At 50.1% G+C, this 5,568-nt stretch overlaps 1 protein-coding gene across 7 annotated transcripts in view; it reads right to left on the bottom strand.

Moving 5' to 3' along the window:
- The window catches only part of TLR5 (toll-like receptor 5), a 35,235-nt gene extending 29,667 nt beyond the window's left edge, over positions 1-5,568 (bottom strand). For 2 of the 7 annotated variants that reach the window (XR_826369.1, XM_010852829.1), the window contains exons 1-2: positions 4,367-5,483; positions 973-1,083 (exon numbers count right to left, since the gene is read on the bottom strand). The gene's annotated coding sequence lies outside the window, so the exon portion shown is untranslated. The other 5 variants (XM_010852830.1, XM_010852832.1, XM_010852831.1 and 2 more) reach the window with 5 other exon arrangements.

Below are 5,568 nucleotides of genomic sequence, written 5' to 3' on the forward strand. Positions count from 1 at the left end.
GTGAAAGCGAAAGTCACTCAGTCATGTCCGACTCTTTGCAACCCCATGGACTATATAGTCCATGGAATTCTCCAGGCCAAAATACTGGAGTCGCTAGCCTTTCCCTTCTCTAGGGGATCTTCCCAACCCAGGGATCGAACCCAGGTCTCCCATATTGCAGGCGGATTCATTACGGCCTTCATTATGGCCACCTTCAAATGCTGGCTCAGTTGCTCTGTCTACAGAATAGAGCGGTTATGAGGATTCAATGAGATGACACATATAGGTCATATTTCTGGGATCCTGGCAGTGTACTGCACATGGTAGATATTTATTGATGATTAAATTATTTATGACTAGTAAAGCTAGTCTAACCCACAATGAATAGATAGATAGATAAACGGGTTTGGTGACCTTGGATAAGTCATGCTGTCAGTAGCACCATGATTAAGAATTCTGCAATAAAGCTGGAATCACAAACATCCATCTACAGTAAAGCATGAGCTGCTCACCCTGAATTAATATAGTGGTTTGAGTGCTCTTGCCTGGAGAATCCCATGGATGGAGGAGCCTGGTGGGCTACAGTCCATGTGGTCGCAAAGAGTTGGACACGACTGAGCGACTTCACTTTCTTTTCACTTTAAGTACACAGACCCTGAAGCCAGACACACCCAATTGGAACCCTGCTCCCACTCACCACTGTGTCATTGGGTGAGCTCCCTGGGCCTCATTTTTGTCATCAGAAAAATAAGAATAATAACAAGACCCATTTTACAGGGACATAGAACAGTGTCTGCTGCTGCTGCTGCTAAGTCGCTTCAGTCGTGTCCGACTCTGTGCAACCCCATGGACTGTGTCTGGCTCAGAGTAAATGCTGTTTGTGTGTCTGCTATTATAACTGGTATCATGAATTTGTGCACAGTCAAGGAGAAAACATCTGGCCTGCACCATTATGAAGCAAAGTCAAGTTTGGGGCACTGGAGATGAGTTTACCATGCGTCAGGGAGGTGAGGACCAACTGCTTCCAGGTTGCAACATCATCTCCTTGGATTCGGCAGTACCATGGCTTGGGAGCTTACCCCAAATGAGAGTTCCCTGGGGCAACTGTTGGGGAGCAAGGTTAAATGAAACACAATCAATGTGAGCAGGGCAATTCATCCATATTCCTTAGCATACATGGGCTCTTCCCTCCTGCATGGAACTGTGGTTAGATCTCTTACAAAACAAACAAAACTATCCTCTCTTGACATGACCACTCCCCACTTCCTGCTGAGAAAAAATCTATCCTTTTGCCGTGGCCAAATTCCACAGATGTGAGGTCTGAATACTCCGCCCAATGTTTCCACTGCCCATTAATCAGCCTCTTTTGACCCCATGAGATCTGGCTTTCCTATGGGAGTGCCACTCAAAGCTCGCCTCCTTCTCATCTGTTTTTGTTTGAATCGCTGTTCTTTTTGGCACAGACAGCTTTGGCCACGCATCTCTTCTTGAACTATCTCCTCCCTTGGCTTCTTTGATTTTCTTCTCTCTTTCTGTTTTCCACCAGTTCCTCTCTCCCACCACCACCCCAGAATATAGGTTCTCCCCAAGACCTCAGCTTAGCTTATTCCTGCAGTGGTTGCATTGGCTTTCACAAGCTGAACCATCCTCTCTGAGATCCCGTCACCTCCCTCCAACCCTGACCACATCCGCACTCAAAGTGCACTTTTCTGCTGATTAAAGGACATCCCCACTTACGCATCCTGCAATAACTTTAGATGCAAGAATACCCCAAGGTGACTTAACAATATTTTGGATTTTGAAAATCCTCCAGAAAATAGAAACATTTTTGCATGGCACTCAGAGTCATGGAGTGGACCTTCCCTGAGTCCAATTCCCCCTGCCTCGCAGGATTATATGCCAACCTTCTGTTTTCCTTCTTCATATTACTCATCACCAAGTCTTACTTTTTCCTTTCAAACATCTCTCGTGTTGTCCTTGCTTTTACAATTCCAACCAATGGAAATGGCATAAACAGGCATTGGATGGATGGTTCAGCTTTCTATCCAATGCCTGTTTATTGGGCACTCTCTCCCAAGAAAGTTGTTAGCTGAGAGGGCTTCATCAAGGATAAACCCAGCCCAAGTGACCTGGGAGCTAAGGGTCAGGAGCAGGAGGCACCCACAAGAGGGCATGATGCTGTGAGAGGATGTGCTGGCAGGCAGTGAGGCCCAGAGGAGGACATGCAAACCCAGCTTGAGGGACCTCTACACTCGGGATCCAGACACTGAGTGCTATGGATGGGGAAGGGTAAGCTCTCAACAGCAGTAGGCCTTCCTGGCAGAGGCTGTCAAACAGCAGAGTCAAGGGAGACAGGGAGCCCGGGCCTGAGTCTGCTGTGATCCAACTGGTTCATAAGATTGAAGTGTAAGTTCAGGGTGTGAACTGGTGGGAGGGGAGGCTGGAGAGGACACCCTGGGGCCAGATCAAGAAGGACGTTGCAGTCCGTTCAGAGGCAGTGGTGGTGGTGGTTTAGTCACTAAGTTGTGTCCGACTCTTGTGATTGCATGTACGGTAGCCCACCAGGCTCCTCTGTCCATGGGGATTCTCCAGGCAAGAATACTGGAGTGAGTTGTCATTCCCTTCTCCAGAGGATCTTCCCAGGGCTGCTAAGGGCTTTAAGTACTGCCACTGAATTAAACCCAAATTCCTCCACCAAGCTTATCCAGTCTTTAAATTCCCAATAATAGCACTTAACCCACAAGTAAGTGAGGTGCTTCCTGGTGCCCACCTATGGCTGAATTTCAATCAGGAATCATTTACTGAGTGCTGTCTGCTATGTCTGCTGTCTGCTATGTCTGCTGTCTGCTATCTAAGCAGACTGCTAGATGAGTAAGACACAGCCCAGTCTCAGCTGGTGGGGCAAAACCCCTCAAGCCAACTGGGCAACACAAAGTGTATAGGCTTCAGTAGGTGTTCGGTCATGGGACAGTGGAGGGGAAGGAGGAGCCCTCCAACTCTGCCTAAAGACCAGGGGAGCGGCCAGCCAGGAAAGTCTTCCTTGGGAAAGGTGCTATTTGAGATGCTATTTATGCTTCCTAAAAACCAGAGGATTCTGGGGACTTCCCTGATGGGAAATGTTTGTGTGTGTGTATGTGTGTGTGTTTGTATGCATGAAAAGAATATACAAATGGAGAAGAGGGACTAGCCTGGTGGTTCAGTGGTTAAGACTCTGAGCATCCAATGCAAAGGATGAGAGTTTGATCCCTGGTTGGGGAAATAAGATCCCACGTGCCATGCTGTGGCCATAGAAAAGAGCCAAAAATATGCTCCCCACCTCCAAACAAAACACAGAGGATTCCCCAAAAGACAGAATCCTGGGCACAGGACAGCAAGTGCAAGGAAAGAGAGACATACAGAAGAGGCCTGGTCAGAATGGCATGAGGTCAGTGTGGCAGAGGGCGCTTGACAGTGGCAGGGGGCGGAGCTGGGAAGGAAGGCAGAGAATGTGGGCTGCATGGGGAAGGGGAGAGAGAGTGCCTTTGCTTATTCTGAGCTTCAGGGGCTTTTCCCTCTTTGCCTTGCCTGGTGCCTGACCATTGTTTCTAAATGCAGCTGAAGACTAAGCAGCTCCTGGAACCTCTCTGCCTTTTCCAGACCACACGGGCTATCTTCTTTGAACCAGCAGACCATGCCACACAATTTCATTTGATTGCTCTCTGTTACACAGGTGCTGGATTCTCTCCTCCCTTGAACCTCGAAGCCTCTAAAGGGCAGGAACATTCCCTCAACCAACCTGAGTTGGTCCCATAGAGCTGAGCACACTATAAGTCATAGCCCCCATGTCGGGGAAGGCACTGCCAAAACAGAACTGGGAATTCCCAAAGCTTGTGACCTGGCTGAAGATTTCCATCTGCTTTCTGCATTCTTTCCCACAAAACAGAAAGGGAAACAAACATAGTGGATTCAGTCATTTCACATTTCAGTGTTTTCTTGCTCTCCGAGTCTGTCAGCAGGAACAGACAAACAGGACTATTTTGATTTCAGCACTCAGCAACCCAAACTTCCGGAGACAGGGAAATAAACAAAGAAAGCTCTGGGATACAACTTCACGGAAGCCTTGCCTCCTTAGAAACAAACCCCCAAAGCTGGCAGGGATGGCTCTGCATTCAAACCACAGACTCTAAAAGATTTTTGATCTACTCAGAGCTCTAATACCCGAGGGAATGGATGATTCTGCGCAGTCATTTAAAACAGGAGCACCAGAAGGGTGATATGCAGGGGTGTGGTCAGAGGGATTGTTAAAATACACTCAGTAACTAGCGTTGGCCTGGTTCCCTCCTCTGGGAACCCTCTGGAATGTCCCCACAATCCCACAAGTTGGGGATCAGCATCGAGCCCCACAGACCTTCTCCCAGGTTCCTCTTCCAAGGTTTCCTTTCTGATGGGCTGTGCCATCCCCAGGTCGGGAGGGAGGGACGCGGATGCTGGGCACAACGGGACGCTGCTGGCCACTGCCTTCTGTCCACAAGCACAAGGATGAAGTGAGTCTGAGAGTCGAGGAGTCCTTGGACAGATTGGTTAATACTCAGCCCGGCTGAGTAAATGCAGGCAGAAGTGATCAAACGACACACACTTGGGCAGGGCCTGGCAGCTCTCCAACATCAGTGTGTGATCACTATCAGCCTCTTCCAGGCACTGAGCAAGAGGGCAGCATCCCAGACGCACCTGACAACACCATATGCCCTGGGTCATTGCCCAGCAAGAGCACCTATCTGAAGGACACTGGGATTACCTGCTTGCTTCTGGGTCCAGGTGCTGGACAGGTGTTCAAAACACAGCCTCAACGGACTTGCTGGGACAACACCCCTCACCCCATGACAATCCACTATCCCCGTCCTCACCCCTTAAAAAAATATCATTCCATCTGCGGTTTCACAGGAGTGTTGCCACTATGCTCTTATCTTCACAAGCAGATTTTTCATTTTAAACTATTTACCTCAGAGTCTTTGCCAGGCTGCTCTACCTGGTGTTATGGGGGTGGAGATGTGGGGGTTCAAGGCCTTTTGTTGAGCAGCTCAGTAACTTTCTGGGATTTCCAGTGGTCCTGCTGAAGGTGGCTATTTCCCTTTTCTAAGGAAGATAGTGAAGCCACCTGCCCTTCTCAGGGTGGGGACGAAAGTGAAAAGGATAAAGTCTGATAGCACTGTTCAAAGGTGGAGGTGCAAGTGACTTCCTCACAGCCAAAGTTTCCAGAGTCCCGCTGGCAAGGTATCCACGTGCTCCCCCTTTCTCCCTTCCCCCAGGGATGCCCCTCGAGAAGCCAAGAGCGAGGTCCAGGGAATGGGTCCAGGGAATGGGCGCCCGGGACACAGGAGGGGAGCTGTCAACAACCCAGGACACCTCGGCCAGTAGAAGAGGCGCCCGGTGGTCACAGGTGGCTGGCTCCCCGCCCCCCCTGGGGGCTCCGGGTCCCCGCCCCGTCCCTGCCGGGGGCCAGCAGCCCTGACCTGCCCTCGTTTGCTGCAGAGCTCTCACCTCCGGGGAAGTCTGCCCGCGCCTCGCACACCTCGGCTCGCTCCTCGCAGTCGCAGAAGCTGAGCCCCACGC

The sequence above is a fragment of the Bison bison genome, unplaced genomic scaffold, assembly GCF_000754665.1.
Source record: "Bison bison bison isolate TAMUID 2011002044 unplaced genomic scaffold, Bison_UMD1.0 scf7180017864317, whole genome shotgun sequence".
NCBI lineage: Eukaryota > Metazoa > Chordata > Mammalia > Artiodactyla > Bovidae > Bison > Bison bison.